This window comes from Pan paniscus, chromosome 21 (genome assembly GCF_029289425.2).
Source record: "Pan paniscus chromosome 21, NHGRI_mPanPan1-v2.0_pri, whole genome shotgun sequence".
Taxonomy (NCBI): domain Eukaryota; kingdom Metazoa; phylum Chordata; class Mammalia; order Primates; family Hominidae; genus Pan; species Pan paniscus.
This window is the reverse complement of record NC_073270.2, coordinates 10,724,139-10,746,393: the sequence shown is the minus strand read 5'-3', so window position 1 is coordinate 10,746,393 and position 22,255 is coordinate 10,724,139. Positions and strand designations below refer to the sequence as shown.

The following is a 22,255-nucleotide window of genomic DNA, read 5'->3' as shown; positions in this document are numbered from 1 at the left end:
TCCCATAATCCAGTCACCTCCTACCAGGCCCCTCCTCTAACACTGGGGATTTTAATTCGACGTGAGATTTGAGTGGGAACACAAATCCAAACCATATCAGTCTGCTTTAATTTGTTAAGAAGTATTTTGGGCCAGGCATGGTGGCTCACGCCTGTAATCCTAGCACTTTGGGAGGCCGAGGCGGGTGGATCACCTGAGGACAGGAGTTCGATACCAGTCTGGCCAACGTGGTGAAACCCCGTCTCTACTAAAACACACACACACACACACACACACACACACACACACAGATTAGCAGGGTGTGGTAGCACACGCCTGTAATCCCAGCTACTTGGGAGGCTGAAGCAACAGAATTGCTTGAACTTGGGAGGCGGAAGTTGCAGTGAGTCGAGACGGCGCCACTGCACTCCAGCCTAGGCAATAGAGGGAGACTCTGGTCTCAAAAAAAAAAGAAAAAAAAAAAAAGTGTTTTGTTATTTTCAGTGTACAAGTCTTTCACCTCTTTGGTGAAGTTAATTTCTAAGCATTGTATTCTTTTTAACGCCGTTGTAAATAAAATTATTTTCCTAATTTCCTTTTGAGATTGTTCAGTGCTACTATATAGAAATGCAACTGATTTTTGTGTGTTTATATTGTATCCTGCAATCGGGTTGAATTTAATATTAGTTCTAACAGGTGTGTATGTGTGTGTGTGTGTATGGACTTGTTAGGGTTTTCTACAGAGATCATGTCATCTGCAAACAAAGGTAATTTTGATTCTTATTTTCAAATTTGGATGTTTCTTCTTTTTTATTTATATTTGTATTTTTGCCTGATTTCTCTGGCTAGCACTTCCAATACTATATAGAATAGCAGTGGTAAACGTGGGCATTTTTGTCTTTGTCCTGATCTTGGAGGAAAAGCTTTCAGTCTTTCACCATTGATTTTAGCTGTGAGGAGGTTGTGTTTTTTGTTTGTTTTTTTTTCTTGTGTGTGTGTGTTTTTGCCTATATATGTTCAATTGTTGTAGCACCATTTGCTGAAAATCTATCTTACTCCAATAAATTGTTTTTTCACTTTTGTCAAAAATTGGTTGTTCATATTTATATTGGTCTATTTCTGGGTTCTCTATTCAATTCCATTGATCTTTGTGTCTAGCACTCTGCTAATACTATGCTGTCATGATTACTGCAGCTATAGAGTAAGTCTTAATGTTTGGATAGGGCAATTCCTCCCACCTTACTCTTCTTGAACAAATTGTTTAGCTATTCTAGACCCATACCTTTCCATATAAATTTTAGAATAAACTTGTCTATATCTATAAAAAATATACTGACTATTTTATAGAAATTTCAGTGATTATATAGATCAATTTAGGGAAAATTGATACCTTTGCTATGCTGAGTCTTCTAATCTATGAATATAGTATGCCTCTCCATTTACTTAGGTCTACTTTGACTTATTTCATTTGTATTTTGTAATCGTCATTGTCAGCATACAGATACTGTATATATTTTGTTAAGTTTAAACCTAAGTATTTCATCTTCTTTGGAGCAATTGTAAACGGCATTGTGTTTTAAATTTTATTTTCTGTATGTTCATGATTAGCACACAGAAATAACATTTTGCGTGTGTGTTGATCTTGTATGCTGCAGATTTGCAGAACTCATTTATTATTTCTAAGAGTTATTTGTTAGATTCTTTGGCATTTGATTCCTAGACAATCATGTCATCTGCAAATAGAGACAGTTATTTTTCTTGCCTCATTTCAGTGAGCTAGAATTCAGCTAGAATTTCCATTACTGTATTGAGTAAGATTGGTAAGAATACTCAGGCTTGCCTTGTTCTGCCTCTTAGGGGGAAAGCATTCGATCTTTTCACCTGTAAGTTTGATGTTAGTCAGAGGTTTTTTGTAGATGCTTTTTATCAAGTTGAGGTAATTCCCCTCTAGTCCTAACTTGCTGAAAGTTTTTATTCATAAACATGTGTTGGGTTTTGTCAAATTTTTTTCTGCATCAATTGATGTGATCATATTACTTTTTTTCTTTTTCATTTTTTATTATGGTGAATTACATTATCTTTCCATATTAAATCTGCCCTCCATTCTGGAAAGAAGCCCCACTTGACAAAGTATAATTACTTTTATACATTGTAAGACTCAGTTTGGTATCTTTTTTTTCGGGATTTTTGCATCTAAGTGGTAGCACATGTCTGTAATCCCAGCTACTCAGGAGGCTGAAGCAAGAGAATCGCTTGAAGCTGGGAAGCGGAAAATATTTGTTTGTAGTTTCGTTTTCTCTCCTACTGAATTTGTTTGGTTTTGTTATCAGGGTAAGAGTTGTTTCATCAAATGAGTTGGGAAAAGTTCTCTTCTCTTTTCTTAAGAAAATTGTGAAAAAATGACATTAATTCTTCTTCCAGTAGACTTCTCCAGTAAAACACTCTCACTAAATTATAATTAAACACTTCATATTAAAAAAAGTTTATAGCCAGATACCTAAATAGATAACATACTCTCAATTGCTGATTACAGGTTATTTTTCAAATTTAAGTCTCTGGATATTTCATTTTGGGGAGCTTTTTAAGTTATGTATTCCATTTTCATCAGTGGTTCCAGGACTATTCAGCTTATGTATTTCATCTTACTTGAGTTTTTGTTAGTGTGTGGTTTTCAGAAATTGTTTATTTACTGTAAGTGGTTGAATTTATGAACACAAAGTTTTTCCAAATATTTACTTAAATTATCCTTTTAATGACTTCGAGATCTGCAGTTTCAGTACCTATTTTATTCCCAATGCTGGTGATTTGTGTCTTCTCTTCATTTTTGTCTAAACGAATAATTTTAATCCAGACTTATTTTAGTTATCTGTTTTCATTCCATTTTCATACTCTGTAAGGCTTTTTTTTTAATTAAAAAATTATTTTTAGGAACAAGGTCTTTGTTTTTCAGGCTGGCACTGAACTCATGGGTTTAAGTGATCCTCCCACCTCAGTCTCCTGGGTAGATGGGACTATAGGTGTGTATCCCTGCACCCAGCTTTCTGTAAAATTTTAATATGTTTAAAAGAGAATAATATTTTGGGATATTTTGAAGAGAATAATGGCTTCTTTTTAAAACACATGCATTTATTGTCTAAAATTTCAAGCAATTTTAAGGAATACAGAGAAGTAAACAATCAACCCAAAATCTTTTCATCAAAAATGTCCCTTGGTTTATAATATTCCATAAATCTTCCTGTATAGAAAGAGATAAAAGTATAAGGTTATAACAAGTAGGATAAGTTGACAGATATACTTTTTCAAGTATCATCCATATGTGGATGATAGCACAGAAGCTACTTTGAAACTAAATTGTATTTAATCTTATTAAAATTAAATAAGAAAAGAAGCTAAAATGTGCCTGCAGTAATCTCTCAACTTCAGAAAACGGTTTTTTTCATATCGACAGATAAGTTTGAAACATATTCCCTTAAAGGTAAGAAAAATAGACTGTGAAAAAAGCATGATGAGATCAGAGGTGGGGTTTTCTATCTATCTGCGGCAACTTTAATAATATACATTGACCACTTGCTGAGGAAATCATTATACTTAAACCTCCTTACAACTCCCTTCTTTCTACCTTCAGATTTTAGTAAGTTATCCAATGATACTGACATTGTCAAGGTTTATATTTATGTTCTGATTTAAAACTGCCAAACACAGTGGTTTAGTCTTAGATTTATTTTAAAATAAATATGATTATCATTATCACATTTGACCACAGCTTCATCATTCATGAGATTTATGTTTTAAATTTATCTCTTAGTTGTATAAATTTGATAATGAAGTAGAATATTATAAAGGTTTTTTTCTGCTGTGTATACTGATTTATTGCATTTGAGAACAATTGACTGTTGCCTTGAAAATCTGAAGAACACCAGTGTAGGAAAATAAACATTCTTAGGTCACCCTTTCTTTCCCTCAGAACACCCTCAGGCATTGCTTGATGAGAGTGAAGAAATCTAAATGCACACTGACTTTCTTTTTCTTATATGTAAATTGCCTTTTCTGTCTGGATATTCAGAACATTATTTGTCTTTGAAGTTCTGTAACTTCAGTAGGATATATTTTAGGGTTAATTGTTCCAGGTTGATTCTTTTTTTTCCCTGAGACAATTGTGTTCTTTTGTTCTGCTGATCTAACACTCTCTATTTCAGGAAATTAACTTTTGTGTTTCTATTACATCTTTGATTATTTTTTTTCTCTTCCATTTTATTCTTTTTTTTTAACAGCAAAGGTTGTAAAAGGTGGTATTCTGGTAGATATGTAATAACCAGTTGTCTGAAAACAAACAAACAAACAAAACCCTGATTTGTAGCATTTGTCCATTTGTGTGGGGTAAATACTTCCACAGTGGCTGATTTCAAGCTGTTACTGAAAATGGAGTTAGGAAGCAGTACATATGCCCAATCAGCTCTTGCAAGCTGGTGCAAGCCAGCTCCTGCATGTTACTGGTTGTACATGTGTTGCATCTCCTTTGTTTGTATTTCATAAAAATGATCTATGATTTGTTTTATACTTATTTGTTAGTAGCTAAGTACTTGTCTATTTATCACTGTGTTTTCAGTGGTTAGTCTTTTTTTTTTTTTCCTATTCTCTCTTTCTTTCTTTCCTTCTTTCTTTCTTTTTTTTTTTTTTTGTAAGACGGAGTCTCCCTCTGTTGCGCCCAGGCTGGAGTGCAGTGGTGCAATCTCGGCTGCAACCTTTGCGTCCTGGGTTCAAGTGATTCTTCTGCCTCAGCCTTCTGAGTAGCTGGGATTACCGGCGCCCACCACCACGCCCGGCTAATTTTTTTGTATTTGTAGTAGAAATGGGTTTCACCATGTTGGCCAAGCTGGTCTTGAACTCCTGACCTCAGGTGATCCGCCCACCTTGGCCTCCCAAAGTGCTGAGATTATAGGCGTGAGCCACCACGCCTGGCCCTTAGTCTCTTACCTTTTGAGTGGTTTAATGGCTTTTATTTTTCCCTGAACTCTGCTAGTTTATCTTTCATTTTAGTCTTATTGTCTGTCTTTAAATCCTTATATTTCTTTATGGTGCTTTTAAAAAACATTATTCAGATTATATTGCCTTTCATTCCATTGAAACTCGGGAAAAAATATTTGTCCAAACTTTTTTCTGTTTCCTTGGGGGAATTCTTTAGAGACCTATTCTTTATATGCTTTTGTTTATGTTCCTTGGAACATTCTTTTCCACCTCCTATTCTTTCCCTACTTCCACTATCTGAGCAAATGTCCTGCTTCCTTTCTAGAATCCATGCTGGTTCCCTTATGGTTGCGGATCATCTTTCAAGAATTCCAGCCATTTGTAGGTGCATAGCCTGGAGAAGGTAAAGAGAATGAGCTGGGTAGTCTGAACCTGGGTTCCAGCATGCTGTCTTACACATCCCTGTCAGCCAATCTACAAAGTTCTCCACCCCTCAGGTTCATCTTGTCACAGTTTTTGGTGTCAACAAGGTTGGTTGACATTAGTTTCTCATGAAATCTTGACTAGTCAGTAGCTCTGTTTTATTGAAAAACACACTTCTATTTACTATCAAACACTTTTTCCTACCCCATTACAAATTACGAATACAGATTTTGACAGAGAAAATTATGTCTTAAATGGTAGACAATAAATACATGCCTGCTCAATAAATCATAATTAAACTAGTCATATAAAAAATGCATACAGCCAGATACCTAAATAGATAGTATACTCTCAATGGCTGATTACAGGTTATTTTCCAACTTTTAAATCTTTGAGCCAGAGAGAAAGTCTATTACTTATTCAAAAATAAAGTTTTAAAATCTCTCTGACAAATCAGTAGAGTTCTACTTTGTGTGTTCAAAAGTGTTGTATTCAATAAATATATCAATGTGGTGGACAAAGGAATGTTTTGCCTAAATTCCCCTTAAGTGAAGGATTTGTTACTGCAGCCACAGGGACTACAGCTGACAGAGGCCTTTAGCTGTTGTTACCTGTAAGAATTGCCAGAGCTGCCTGTCTTAAGTTCGTGCCCCTCCTAGGAACAGCCCATGCTCAATGATTGATGTGGATATAAAGGACTGACTATCTCAGACCAACTCATGGTCATTCTGAAGGATCACCCTAGCTAGTGAGCTCCATAAGGGGCTGACAAAGGCTGCAATTGGCTTGCATCACAGCTTAGCTTCTACCTCTGCCTGCTCCTGCTTCCTGTATCCCTCCCACCCACAGATGTTGGTCCTTAGTCAAATACTGCAGGCTAAACCCTCAAGAAATGACATTACATATAAAGAAAACCCTTAGGAATTCATGCAATGCAGTATTTACAGAAATAGCATTATTATTCATCTATAATTTTTACCTTGCACGCTTCCAAAATAAATTTGAGGCAGCTAACAATCATCATATTTAACTAGCAGAAACAAATGTACAAACACAAACTTTATGTATAACAGGAAGGCTATTTTAAGTGATTAAAGTTCAATATTTCAAATAAAAATTTTAACTGATACTAACCAATGACAAATAAATGATATCTCAGTAAAAATATGTTCTGGCTTTTGCATCTATGTGAGCACACATATAAGAAAGTCAAAAGTAGAGAATATTTATGCATATAGTTGTGGGGGTGACAATGGTGGCAGTGGGTAGGTTGTTAGGGCTGTGTGCAGCTTTGAGAAGGAAGAGATGAGTATGATACACAAGGACATGGGACTACTGAGGGAGAAAAGTAATCATCCACTTATCCTGTGGTTTCTGTTTTGATATGGCCAGTACAATATTAAAGGTACTAAGTGAATGGAAAACAAGCAAGGGGAAATGATAACTACTATACTATTAGCTAGAAAACTGTCTAAGGTCATTGAGTATAATAGGGAACGGAGACATACAAATCCTTATTTTGTAACCTGCTATCTAGTTATGGGATCAGATTCCATATCCACTACTAGCTCATAAGGGTACTCTTGTGGCAGCTGAAGACAGACAAGGGCGTGGCTTCTTCATTTCCAAGGGTGAAAACTCAGGACTACTTCGTGAATGTCTTTCATTCACTAGAGTCTTGATAATGCTGGAGACTTCAAGAGTCTGGGAGGGGAGTAGGCAACTGGGAAGTTTAAGTTGAACCACAAATATCGTTGCAAACTTCAGCCCAAACATCACAACACAAAGGCCTGACATCTCTTGGTACAAAAATGCGCTCTATGTTTGTCATAATCTGTCAGCTTTCTTAACTAGGCAAGCCCAAGCTTACTATTAGAGGTACAATAAACACTTTGATGCCCAGTCTGAGTTTTTGTCGCAGCTCAGGAAAGGCAAGGGGACAGCCAAGGCAGACTGGTTCAGACTTGACCGGGGCAGCTCATCCAGCAACTGGCTTACTAGCCAGCTAGCAAAGTGAGCATGAAAAGGTCCAGGAATCCTTCTTCCCCTGGGCCTTAAATTCGAAATCAGACAGCAGCCAAGGAGAAGCTGGGTGGTCACAGCCTAGCCCCACAAACACTCCTTCCAGGGAAGGCTCAGCAACCCCAGGCTGGAGGTGTCTCTGTGGACACCAGAGACCATTGCTAGCCTGGCGGATTGAAGGATGGCCACTGAGAGGTCACAGATAAGGGGTTCTCTAGATGTTTGCTACTCGGAGTGGTGGGAGGGCCAGCAGCAGCAGCATCACCTGCGAGGTTGTTAGGCTTGCAGAATCTCAGGACCCAGCCAATTGAATCTGAATCTGCATTTTAATTCACAGGCACATGAAAGTTTGAGAATCACCGCTCCAGGTGGTGGCAAAGAGGCCAGCCCACTGTTCTGCTTCTCAGCCCCTCCTCCTCCCCACCTCTGCTAGTCTCTTAAGCAAAACTCAATCCTGCAATGGTCCTGAACAACATTTCTGCAAATCCCGAGTGTTGGGGGAGAGGGCGTGCAGGAGCTGCCCCCGCCGGGGACGACTGGGAGTAAACGTGATTGGATTGGTCGCCTGCTCCAGCTCCCGGCTCCTGCACCCTGAGTGTAGACACGCCCCCCGACCCTCCCCCTCACCTCCACCCCCGGCCGCCGCTACAGCCTGCCTCCCGCCGGCCGCCACGAAAACCCGGAGCAGCTGCGTACGCTCATGGACAGTCCTCCGAGGGGCGAAGCCGGGCAGCTGGGCATGCTCAGTAGCTGGGGGAGGTTTGGGTGGAGAGTAGAAAGCTGTGGCTCTGCCTCTCACCCCCTCCCGCTGGCCCCCGCCCCCCTTGCCCCTACCCAGCCAGTAGTAGTTCCTCAGCGTGCGCCCGGGGAGACCGGGAACATGGCGCTGGGAGCGCTGTAGCAGCTGAGAAGGGGCTGAGGCACCGCCGCTTCGCTGACAGCCGGCCACCAGGTAGGCAGGCGCGCCTGTCGGGGCTGCCTGGGTGGGTATCGGCGAGAGGAGAGGCGCCTGCGGGGATGCGCGCCGCTGGTAACCGGAGCATCTCTCTTTGCCGGGAGAGGATGCGAAGAGGACCACTGTGACAGCGCGATCCTGCATGTCCTAGGAGATGCAAAGGCTAGGGACCTGCTGCCTGGAGGGTAGGGATAGGGGACCGCCCACCCTCAACCCATGCGCTACTATCCAGCCTGGGCTCTCTACCAACCAAATAAAGGATGGTTCCATTTTGCTGGGCGGGAGGGCGTGGAGGAGAACCCCGGATTCCAGCCCTGAGAGCGTGCTGGTACCCCGAACTGCTCGCAAGCCCAGCACCAGTTCTTTGTGTGTATACAGCAGCGCACGCCCTGGGGGTGCCACGGCGCTGCTTTTCCCGAGAAGTGTTGGACATATTGCCAGAGCAGGATTCCCGCATGGTTTTTGTCTTTTGGCAGGTGTGGACTGGAGGATGCAATAGCTGAGCCTTTATGAGGCTGTGTTTTCCTTTGTTATTTGTGTGTGTGTGTGTGTGTGTGTGCGCGCATGTGTGTGTGCGCGCGCGCCTGGTGGGTTGTAATGGAGAGACAGAGAGAGAACTTCTGCTTGTGGGCACCCTTGTGGGCAGGGCGTGGAAGAGGATCTTGGTTCCAAACTCTTGTCAAAATTGTGTGCCATGTCAGCCTCCTAGAGGGTAAACTTGAGAAGTCCAGGGATCATCACTGCTCAGTTTGGAGGATAAGCGCGATCGCCCTTCTTGAAACCATGTGTGTGTATATGGAGCTTTCAACTCGGGCTGAGTTAATTTGTCAACATTAGATATCAATTAAGGGAACCTGAAACGCTGAGGCTATTTATGGTGGTCTTTTTATGGCCAGAATAATAAACAAAAAGAAAAGTTGGCACAAAGCCAGAGGAAAGTGTCATTGTTAATAGTTGATGACAGCTTGAAAGACTGAACACACTTTTAGGAAAATCAGGAAACCTGGCATTCTACGGAGTTCTACCAAGACATAGCCACAGGGTCTTAGGTAACTCACAAAAATCTTCTAGTGCAACCGCTTCTCTTCTGGGGCTTGGAGGCTGTAGACACTCTTTCTCTTACCTGATATAGATGGACAAGATGCTTTTTAGAAGTCCCTCCTACACTAGAATTCTATGAAATTGACACCTTATAATAACAGCTGTGCCACCTTAGATTTGTGTATCTGTTATATTCAGCAGCACAACAACTCAATCCTGGGGAGAAAGATAACCAGGTTAGTTAGGGAGAAAGGTAAATTTAAAGCATAGGTTTATTTTTTGCTTTATAATTTAAAGGATGGGCATCTTAGCATATGAAGTTTGGAGACAGTTTCCTCTGCACTCACACTATTTATTTTTATAGTCTTGTTAGGTGGCGAGAATGAGTCAGTATCATCAAAATGAAGTGGGGGAATACATAAGGAAAATGCATTTAAGTAAATTAAAGCCATAAATGTCCAATCTGATAATACCTTGACTTGGAGTTCATATGTGCAAGGCAGATGCACTGCTAAATGGAAGCAATATAAGCCAATGGCAAGTTCCTTGGTAACGTTGGCCTTAGACTAAAAACCTAGTGTTCTTCTGTGAGTGGGTAGAGATTGTACTAGGTCTCTGCAGCTTGTTATTTTATTAATAAATGTGAGTTTTAATTGAAAATTGATATCTAAGCATTGAATCCATTGATATCTAAGCATTGAAAATCTAGTCTGGCAGTGCCTCTCCACTCTGTCAGGACCTGCTGAAATGCTGTAGGTATGGGAGGCAGGTGTTTGAACTCTGACTCTTCTATGTTTAGCTTTGTGATTCTGGGAAAATTATTTAACTTTCCTAAGCCTCAGTTTCCTCACTTATAGAACAGTCCTCAGAATAGTAAGACCTATCTAGATGAGTAGATGTATGGATTAATCATAATTTAAACCACCAGGAAAATGGTGGTGACTGTTATGAGTAAGAGGGAAATGGATATTTCCTGAACCTATGCTATGTGCCCTATATAATGATTCAGGCTCAAACATGTTAATTCCCTTAAATTTCCCAACTATATTAGTTTCCTAGGGCAGTTATAACAAGTTACCAAAAACTGGGTGGCTTAAAACCACAGAAATTTATTCTCTCATGGTTCTGGAGGCTAGAGGTCCAAAATCAAGGTGTTGTCAGGGCCATGCACCCTCCAAAACCTCTAAGGGAGGATCCTTGCTTGCCTTTTCCAGCTTCTGGTAGCCCCAGGCATTCCCTGGTTTGTGGCAGCATAACTCCAATCTCTGCCTCTGTATTCACATGGCATCTTCCTCTCTGTCTCTGTCCCTGTGTCCAAATTTCCCTTTTCTTATACGGACGTCATTCATATTGGATTTAGGACCTGTTCCTTATTCAGTATGACCTCAAATTAACCAGGTTACATTTGCAAATGCCTGATTTCTAAACGTCATATTCACAGGTTCTGGATGGGCATGAATTCTTGGGAGACACTCTTCAGCCCAGTACACCAACATCCCTATGAACTGTGTTTGATGACAACATTAACATTATGTTAGCATAAGAGCAGAAGGTAAAGATAGAGTAGCATGGGTTCAGAAAATACTTTAAAGATTATTTAAGGGAACCAACCTATTTGAGGCTTTATATACACAACCATGGTAGGGAAGAGCAGGGTTCAAAAGTACCTCATTTATGCATGTCACTTACCTGGGAGCCAAGACAACCCAGGACCTGGGTCTTGTAGAGTATCTCAAACATACTGTGCCCCCAGTTGATTTGTTGATGTTGCTTTCCATCCTTTTTGCTAACCTTCCAAGCAAATGCAAAACAAACAAAATGCATTAAATAACAAAAACAATAATAGCAACAAAGATAAGCTAACAACTTTCTAGTCCTTCTTAACCTGGTAAATGGCACCACTATCCATCGAGTTGCTTTAACCAGAAACCCAAGAATCACCTTTGACACCTCCTTTCCCTTGACCCTCCACATTTAAAACCATCATGCAGTCTTATAAATGCTATTTTCTCTATAGATCTCTAAATACATCTTGATAAATTATTTCTATCCCCACCACCACCACTATCAAACTGCAAGCTATCATCTCTTACCTGGACCACTAGTATAACTTCCTAACAAGACCCCTGGTTCCTTGCCTGGCTCTTCTAATCCTTCATCCAGAGCAGATAGGATAATGTCAGTTCCCTGCATAAAATACCACCCACACACCTGGGACAGATTCCAGAGACTCCTAGAGCCTTTGATACTTGGCCATCCTCATCTTGTGCATCTCTTCCTCTTGATGCTGTCACACTGACCCTCTGTCTGTTTCTGGAACATCCCCAACCATCTTCCCTCTATATTTTACCAGTCTGGGTCATACTCATCCCTTGGGCTTCCTTGGCCTCTCTTCCCCACCAACCCAACTCTCTCATCATCCTTTTACTTTTATTCAACAGCACTTATTCCAGTTTGCAAATTCCTGTTTGTTTGGCTATGTCTGTAAGCTCTATAATGGCCATTTATTTCATGTCTTATATGCAGAAGGTGCTCAATGAACTTTTGGCGAATGAGTGAAGGAATGAATACTCTGCCTCATAGTATTTTCCTGTGCCAACTTCAAGATCTGATTTTTAGAAGGTTTTTCTTTTCTAGTATAGAAAGAGCAATTTAGAACCTTATTCTGACTTCAAAAGGAGAGTATTCTTGGCTTTAACAAATGCATCTTTTAAGAACTGATTTAGGCTAGAAGTTAAGAATTGAGTCAAAATATTTTTTTGGCAACTGAGGTTTTTGTAAAAATACATCAATCAGTCAACAAATATTCTGCAAATATTTATTGCATGTGTATATTTGCCACGCTAGGCCCTTGGAAGACAATGGTGAACTAGACTTTCAGTCTTCTGGAAATTAATGGTAAACAATAAATAATAATAATTATGTGTAATAATAAATAAATAATACATTTAATTATTTGTTGAGCTTCTGTTATATGCCACTGTCTCTTCAATTCCTGTCCATAATCATCACTATAACCCTCTAATCTTTCCCAATAACACAGAACCCCACACTTACTAGGAACGCAACAAATATTTTGTGAATTAATAATTTGTTGGTATTATTATTCTGATCTTTTGAAATATGAAATGTGTGCTTATCTGGGGAAAAAGGTATCTGCACATATATAGAAGAGCATGCAATTGCTTTCTCACCATATCTAGGTGGGCACTGTTTTATTTTAAAAATCATCCTGGACATTATCTCTGGAGTTAAATTAGGAGAGAAATTGCTCTTTATAAGGCGACAAGTTCCTGGTGTGTTTCTGTCAAAATCCTGAATTGTTTTATTTCGTTTAATTGTCTAAATTTGTCCTGTTTAATCCAAGTGAGAAGTGACTTAATGTCTCTCATTCAGAGCCCTTTTTGTAGTTTTGAATAGTAAGACTGAGTGCCCAAGGGAAATGAATGTAGTTCAACAGAGGAACACATGTTATGTTTTAGATTTCTAAAGTGGCTTCAATTTCAGATTTTTATATTAGTCTCATAAAAGGGTGATTTTTAAAAATAAACAGTAAAATAGCATTTAATGCCTATGTTTAAGTAAAGTTTTTAATGTAAGTAACCAAAAATTAGACAGTGTGCCTTGATTTTGTTTAAAAGTGATGGATACACAATGGGATCAATTAAAACCTAAAGGAACTAGTACAAAATTTCAGTAATGTTTTTGGTTATAAAATACATGTTCAAAAATTGATGGCCACCCAAAATGCCAGTGTTTTACTAACTAAAAAGTAGAATGGAAAATGATTCTATTCATGAATTCACAAATATATAAATTGAGTGGGAAAAACAGGAAACATACATAAAATACTCGTGAATAATAAGAAATATATAAAAGTCTTTGTGGAAAGCTATACAATTTTACTCAAACCAATAAACTGAGGAGCAAACAAAGAAAGACATACCTTATGCTTTGGTAGAAAGATGAATATTATGAAACAGTTATTTTTCCCAGATCAATTATATAGTTTTATTACATTGGGATTTGGGAGAACATTACAAAATGATTCTAACATCCATCTGGAAGAACCACTATATAAAAATAAAAGAAAACTTTTCAAAAGAATAGTAGTGGTGGTGGGGGAGGTGAGTGGTGGTGGTAAGATGGGAGGTGGTGGCACATACAGGTGGTGTGGAGAGTGGAGTTCTGGGGGTGGTAAAGGTAGGGGGAAGTTTGATGGTGGAGACGAGTACATGAAGGTGGTGGGATGAGGTGGTATGGATGGGGGTGGTGGGTGGTAGATGTGGGTGGTTGGAGGGTGAAGGTAGGAGATGGAACTGGTAGTGGTAATGGGCACCATTGTTGAAACAAAAGTAAATTTGATCATTGGCTACAATCATTATAGCAATGTAGTACTGGTGTAAGAATTGATTAATAGCTCAGTGGAATAGAAGAGCCTGGAAACAGATTTAGGTTATTCTTAGAACCAGAAATATGACGAAGAAGGCATTATGAAACAGTGAGGAGTATTTGACAAAAACGTCATGGAAATTGGCTAAGTGTATAGAAAGCATTCAACTAAGAACCTCTGTTTACATGACCCTCCAAACAAAATTCCACATAAATTGATAAGTTTATATGCAAGGTGGAAAAAAAAGCTAAAATCAAATATTTAACTAATTTTAGGGGAAGTACTTTTTAAATATAAAATCAATGGGAAGAATCACAAAGCAAAATAAAGATTTGAATATATTTTAAACTTTCATATGCAGCAATGCATGCATTTTAAACAGAACAGAATCATGGAAAACAATATTGACACCAAACATGACATGACAGTTCATGATAGCCCTGAGGAACTCTTGCAAATCAGTGAGTAAACAATAGCACCCCAATAGAATTGTCCAACTATCTGAATGCATAATTCAAAAGGAAGAAATAAAAGACCAATGCACATGTTTAATAAATGTTATTACTATTAATCACAGAAATGCAAATTAAAATAACAATGAGGTGCTGTGTTTTATGTATTAAAAAAGTAAAAAATACAAAAAATTAACTTAATACTGGCAAGGATGCAGCGAGAAGGACAATCTCTTTCATTACTTGTGGTGGGAGGGTTACATAATACAACCTTCCTACAGAGAAGTTTAAAAATACTTACCAAAATGTCTGCCAGGCACGGTGGCTCATGCCTATAATACCAGCACTTTGGGAGGCCAAGGCAGGTGAATCACTTGAGGCCAGGAGTTTGAGACCACCCTGGCCAACATGGGAAAACCCCATCTCTACTAAAATACAAAAAAATAGCTGGGTGTGGTGGCACACTCCTGTAATCTCAACTTCTTGGGAGGCTGAGGCAAGAGAATCACTTGAACCTGAGAGGTGGAAGTTGCAGTAAGCCGAGATCGCATTACTGCACTCCAGGCTTGGTGACAGAGTGATACTCTGTCACCATTTGAAAAAAAGAAAATTGTCAAAAGCTTTTAAAAGTTTAAATTATTTGACACACTATTCCTCTTGTTTTTTATTTTATGTTTTCTTTTGTCTTTGGTAAGGAAGTAGATGCAGGTAAAATTGTGTATTATAATATATTTCATAGTAATAAAAATTAAAAAGAACCTATATAACTAGAACTTGGGAGCTTGGTAAAGATATTTAATGTCCCAAGATAACAGACTATTATATAGGTATTAAAATTAATTATTATGAAGATTATATAATGACATGAAACAAACTTCACCACAATTTTAAGTGGAAAAAAACAAAATGCACTACTACATATATTGTATTGTTAATATGTGTTTTGTGAAATGAAAACATCATGCAGGTATATTAAAAAAAACAGAACAAAATTAAAAAGTTAGGCAATCTCTGGGTGGTGGAAATATGGATGGCTTTTATTTTGTTACACTTTTCCAAATTTTAAAAAGTGTAGTAGGCCGGGCACGGTGGCTCACACCTGTAATATCACCACTTTGGGAACTCGAGGTGGGTGGATCACTTGAGCTCAGGAGTTTGACACCAGGCTGAGCAACGTGGCAAAACCCCATCACTACAAAAAATACAAAAGTTAGCTGAGCGTGGTGGCGCACGCCTCTGATTTCAGCTACTCAGGAGGCTGAGGTGGAAGGAATGTCTGAGCCCATGAGGTGGAGGTTGCAGTGAGCCAAGATCGCACCACTGCACTCCAGCCTGGGAGACAGAGTGAGGCCCTGCCTTGGAAAAAAAAAATTAGTCAATGATGTGTTGTTTTATGAATCAGAATTTAAAAATCCACTATTTTACAAATAAGCAGTGATATACATTTAGGTTGTAATTATTCATTTGTGTAACAAACATTCATTGATTATCTCTTGTGTCAGGGGCTCTGTCAAGTGTATCAGCAATGACTCTTAGATTGCATGCAAATGAAAGAAACTCTGCCTAACTCCAGCAAAAGGAATTTACTAGAAGGATATTAGGTAGCTAAAAGAATTGCCAGGAATGTGGCGGGGGATGGGGAATCCCAAACACACGCGCACGCACACACACACACACACCCCAAAACAGCTTGGAAGCAGATGAAGCTAGTCAGTTCCAGGTCTAGATATCAGGCACTTTGGAAACAGACTCCAGCCAAGAATGACTTGTTCAGAGCTTGACCACAGTCCACTGGCTGCTATGCTTGGGGTTCTTCCCCCACACCCAGCCCACTGGGCATGGGATAGGAGGGGGGGTGCCTTGATTAGTAGGCCCACTACCCCTTTCCAATGAAAGAAACACAAGAGATGTGATGGGTGCTGAAAAGCCAAAACCAAACCAAAACAAAACAAAAAAAGACAACAGAAATGCCCATTACCCTAGGACTTAGGGGTAAACAGGGTTGAATACCACTCATCCCTCTCTTTGCCTCCCATAGGAAACATTTGCTATGACATGGGAGTTTAACTTAAGGTTCATGGTCTAATGTTCACTGTGATGTGCATCATTGAAGGTGCAATGTGGGTGCCCCACACAGAAGGTACATTTTCCTCTTGGAGCCAGTAGTGACATGTTGGGAAGAGTGTGGCTTTTCAGCTTGATCCTTATATACCGGCAGGAATTTTGAAAGAAAGGTCCCATTTTCTCAGGTAAGAGAAAATCCTAGAAAGGTATAATCTGAAAGAAACAATGAAGCAGAAGCAAGAGGTATAATATGGAAATAGATCAGGCACCAACACAGGTCTAGCCTTCTTTTCTGAATGATCTTACATTCAGCAAGCCCAACAGTCATGTCTGAGTTTAGTTCACCATGAATACCAGCCTCTTGGTTCAATTAACTTTGGTTGATAAAGTTATTATATTAACTAAATATTAAAAGATCATACTTAGATCAGTGCATATTCTTACTGCAGTTCTCATGATAAATAGGAAATGTCTGTGGCTGTCCAGGTAACTTAACAATCATGTTGTTGCTTTTATAACTCTTTATAAACTTTTCTGTGAAGAAAGATGACTTGTAAGTGGAAGAGAAAAAAGAGGTAATTGTTCTTCACTTGTGCTAAAAACAGGACAGAGAAAATAATCTTAAATTAGCAAGACAGGTCCCTGTCCTGGTCACTGCATATTAGAGCGCTCTGCTGCTCTGCACTCCAACTTCTCAGCACGTGGACAGCCTTGCTCCTCTGCAACAAAGACCCGGCGTTTCCCCTTGAGCTCTTTGCCTCCTTCTGAGCCTTGCTCTGCATAGCTGGGACATTGGAATTCACTGCTCATGGGGCTCCTGGGCCCAATGGGGGCTGAAAAAAGACTGTTGGTGGGAGGTGTAAATGGAGCTTGGACTTGTGGACTTTGTAGTCTCCACACAAGTGCTGGAGGCCATGGTAGAAAGAGAAAGGGATGGGGAGGGGAGCAAAGACTGGGTCTCCTTGCTTTGCTATGTTCTGGAATTTAAGTACTCTAAATTTAAATCTGGCTTCTACGTTGTTATGAAGGCATATTTGTTAAGCCAGGAAGATATAACACATTTAAATTAACATTTTTTTAGCTTGATTTATAGTATTTAAATATTGAGATCTGTAACATGTGGGACTCCTTTTGTACTCTTGTCTCTCAAATGTTAGGATCAGGCCTGCTCAGGTAACTGTTTTAGAAAGGTAACACTCAATTGTTGAGACACACATGCATAATTAGCTAATCATGCAACGGCAATGTAGATTATAAGAAGAATAGATTATACTTTTTGTGACTATAGCTAACATATTGAACAAGTTGTGTTAAGCCCACATCCAAGTATTTTACCTATGTATATTAATTAGTCTTCATAAGAGCACCATAAAATAGGTCACTCAAGGCAAAATATCATGCAGCTAGATAGAGTCAAGAAGCTCTGGATCATCTGAATCCAAAGGCCATTGTGGTATACAACAATTCAATGGATAAGAAAAGTTTTGTTTGAGGTCCTTGAACCTCCGATAATTTAGAAGTCACTAGATTAATCAACCCACTTTGACTCTCCAATACTCTCAAATCCTCAGATTCAGCATTTCTGTTCATGCAGATTTCCTCATGAAAAGGGAAAGTAAATGAATGGACTGCCTTGCACTGTTTGGTATTATGATTAACTCAATGTTCCAAACCAAAAATCAATATTTGGTTGCTTGTATAAGAAGCAAATTTAACTTACATTTTTAAACAGATGTCCAGTTGTGGGATTTCGTTTGCTAATTTTCAACGGAATTGCCATTGTGTCATTGATGATAAAGGTAAATTGGCCATAAGGAGTACCTTTGTTTCTCTAAAGCACTGGTTCATACCCCTACTACTCTTCTATTACCCTATTTTCCAACTGAACCAAGAAGACTTTCTGCAATCAATATTGGTTCCATCACTTTTGATAACCACTTACATAATGGGGGAAGGAAAGGAAGAAGGGAGAGAAGGGGAAAGAGAAAAACAGAGAGAGAGAAACTCCCACCTTTGGTTCCAAATATAAGATCTCTGATAGACACAACAGTTATTAGCTTCATTTCCAATTAAAATTCAAATTTGGCATACTATTTAAGAAATTCTTTAGCTATTTTCTGGAGGAAACTTCATGTGTTTGCTTCTAACGGTCACTGGAATCATGCAAATGGTGTTTGTATAATAATGATTTTTTAGCTAATTGTTTTTAGCTGTCAGCTGTGTTGCCCCCTTATTTTATAGCTACATTACAGTTTACTGACCCAGGAAGTGAACTTTCTGGAAGAATAGAAAATTCACACTTTATTTGTTTAAAAGAAAGATTCTTCCTCTAAAGTAGGAACAGTTGCTATGTGGGTATGATTTAACTTCTAAAAATAAAAACACTGATGGAGGAGGGGGATTTAAAAAAATTTTACAGAAACAACTTAGAGTTTTTCTCATCCTGGTGGTTTTTAGGACAATGTTCTGTCTTCTCTAGGTATTAGAGATAGAGAAACAGACAAACAAAAATAATTTGCCAATAATATTTGAATAATAGTTATTCACGCCTTGAGTTAAGTAGTGGTTTAACCCTTTTTGAGGGTTTTTAAGATAACAGCTACCTACCTGCAGGTTGTGTGCTATCTCTTTCAGATTCCAAGTAGAGTCTACTCTTCTCCTACCCTCACAGCCAAGCAGTATCTAAATTGCAACTTGGCTGGGCGCGGTGGCTCACGCCTGTAATCCCAGCACTCTGGGAGGCCAAGGTGGGTGGATTATCTGGGTCAAGAGTTCGAGACCAGCCTGGCCAACATGGTGAAACCCTGTCTTTACTAAAAATACAAAAAAAAATTAGCTGGGCATGGTGGCGCACGCCTGTGATCCCAGCTACTTGGGATGCTGAGGCAAGAGAATCGCTTGAACCCAGGAGGCAGATGTTGCAGTGAGCTGAGATCACGCCACTGCACTCCAGCCTGGGCGACAAAGCAAGACTCTGTCTCTAAATAAATAAGTAAATAAATAAATTGCAACCTAAAAAACATTTTTTGCATGTGCCCTTCCCTGTCTCCACTGCCACTCCCCTTTGCATCTCTCAATTAGATCTTCTGTCAGCCTCCTATCTGTTCTCTTTCATTCTTACCTCCAAAATGATCTTCTGTTATCTGAGTATCACCCCTTCATTGAAAACTTTCTATACAGCTACCACCTTCCCCCACCCCACCCCTCCCCCAAAATCCTCCCACATGGTTCTGGATTGTTCCTCTCAAACAGTCATCACAATGTTTTGTAGATTTTTTTTTTAACTTCCTTCTTGCACTAAACTGGGAACTCTTCTAAAGCAGGCATCTTGTTTCTTCACCTTTGTATCCCTAGCACCTGGCTTTATGCCTACACATGTCAGGTCTTTAATAAATGTCTATGGATGAATGGATATTACCCAGGCTAAAAAATTTGAATGCAAATGTGAAAAGGTGGTGCTATGATTTAAAAGGCCACTCAAGGCAAAATATCACGCAGTTAGATAGATTCAAGAAGCTGAGTCAAACCCTGTATCATCTGAATCCAAGGCAATCAATGCTGTGGTATACAGCAACTCAGCAGATAAGAAAAGTTCTGTTTGGAGTCCTAAACAAAAATTGGCTAATCTAAAATTAGCTAATCTAAAAGTTATCTCATCCATTTTCTTTAAAAACACACAAACTAGTTTCACACTAATACTAGTTTTCTATTTTCTGTGAATAAAAAAGAGGTAGAGAGAAAGATTAAACCCTCTACCTGTTTCTGGTTGGAGAAAGAAAAAAATTCCAATATTGGACATGGGTATAAGGTAGAGATTCTAAACACATGGAAAAGAGAGAAAGTGGTGAAGCAAACTATAAGCTGAGAGCCGGCCTCCCCACAATAGAGTAAATAAACTGAGCTTCTTGAAAAACATTGAGAATAATTATTTGATTGCTAGATGCAGCTTAACACCTACTGCTCTATTGTCCCAGACCTGGTATGAATATGCCTAATTGGTGGTGTGATTCCTGCTCAATTATCACTTGATTTGTATAGTGAAAGCTGGGGTTTTATATGGTTCTGCCCAAGTCTTCGGCACCAATGTTTCCATAGCAACAGATGCACTATAAAATGAGGAAGAAATCGGAAAGTTTGGGAGAGAAATAAATCAAAGCGAGTGATCCCAGCAAGAGGTTCCCCAGGGTGAGTCCCAAGGGCTTTTTAGGCTTCTAGTCAGATATATTTGCGGCAGAATTCTCGGAGATAGAAGATTCTAGGATGATAAATGCCAGGGATTTTTTAAAGTAATATATGGATACTATCTATGACAGCAGTTACCTTGTGTGCTTCAGTTTGGATTTCTAAGGCAAGTTCCTGTGTTGGGATATTAGGAGTCTACACTGGTCGAAAGAATCACTTACCAGTTAGAGCCTACTAACCCCCAGGTAACAGGATATGAAAACTGGAGATTTTTACTATCTTTGAAATTGAATTGAGCTATCCTTCTAAAGCTGAAAGGTGTAGAACACTGTGAATTCTATTAGGTACTAAATATTTGACTATGTCAATTTAGAGCAGTGTCTAATTTTGTGGTATAGATGTGTTCTGTTTAACACAGACAGTGTGAAATTTCCCAGAAAAAAAAATCTAGATTTCTGGCTTCTCTTATTCAAAAAATCACACACACAAATACAGACGCATACACTTAGTTGCAAAATTTGTCAACACTGACCATGTTTCTTCATGGCAATCATTTGCTGTAGCTGAGTAACAGCTGCCTTTAACATGGATCAGTCATGGAGTCTTCACTTTGTCACAGTCCCCATCACTCCCTACTGCCTGTAATCAGGCCATTTTAATTGTTTATATTACCCTCTTGGTCATTAAAGTCTTGAATGTATAACCGTTGAATTTGAGTGAATATAATTCAAATTATAACCTTTGAATTGCTCTATATTTTTGGATCATTTTATCCTCATATATTGTGTCTTCTTAATTTTGCTTCCCAAAAATATGGACCAACTTATTTAATAATTTAAATATAACGCAAATGACATTTTAGAAAGATGCATTTTAAAAATTTTATCCTAGAAAAAAAATTTAGAAGTAAGACTTTATGCTGGTATGAAGTTTATTTAAAAGTATAGAGTTTAGAGATATTTGGTGAAAACATTTGCATAAATAGGCTGCTGCAACTACTTTTTCAAAATTTCTTTCAACACTGGACATTTTTTAAAAATTTCTGTTGTGTTTTATTTGAACTAAACTGAAATGGAAAAGAAATCATATGGTCTTAAGCTTGCTGGAGGTAGGGATTATCAAAACGCAAAAGGATGGTATCATATTTCATATGATATTATCATCTGGAAAATATAAAACTTTCACAATGCAACTGTGCCCACAGCAGTGAAGTAGAGCCTTATAAATGATATGCATTCTGTAGAATGGCTGGAAAAATCTCAAAATCAATATTGGAATCACCCAGGGCGACTAAGAATAACAATATCACTGTACCTTACTAAAAAATAATAAAAAACAAGTGAGATAGAAAATTCCAGAGTTGTCCCTAGAGTTTTTATTTGCTTGGGATAGAAGGATGATAGCAGTAGCTTCCCATTTCTTTTCAGGCCTCAATTTTATTTTAAACACAGAGCACAGTCCACCCACTGAAAAGAATTTTCTTTTCTACAAAGACCAGGGTGTGCAATGACTGTGAGTATCACTGTAAAACAGAACATTTGGCTCTAAGTTACTCACTTAACTTAGTAGGATTAAAACAAGATAACTGGATCTGTCTATTAGGGTGGTGTCTGTTTATGTCTGCTTTCTCCTGTAAAGACTAGATTAAAAAATAGGAAACAGATGTTACAATGAACATTCCCAACGAGTCACTCACTGCACCTTGAGTACTATTCTGCTTACTTCATGTGGCATGTACCATGAGGAGGCATATCAATGAATATAGAAGATAAAAATGCT

At 38.7% G+C, this 22,255-nt stretch overlaps 1 protein-coding gene across 6 annotated transcripts in view; it reads left to right on the top strand.

Annotated features, from left to right (window-relative positions):
• Positions 1-8,025: 8,025 nt before the first annotated feature.
• The window catches only part of PAK5 (p21 (RAC1) activated kinase 5), a 302,023-nt gene continuing 287,793 nt past the window's right edge, over positions 8,026-22,255 (top strand). For 4 of the 6 annotated variants that reach the window (XM_034947550.3, XM_034947549.3, XM_055105070.2 and 1 more), the window contains exon 1: positions 8,036-8,341. The gene's annotated coding sequence lies outside the window, so the exon portion shown is untranslated. Of the gene's footprint in view, positions 8,342-22,255 lie in introns of all 6 variants that reach the window. The other 2 variants (XM_003810560.6, XM_034947548.4) reach the window with 1 other exon arrangement.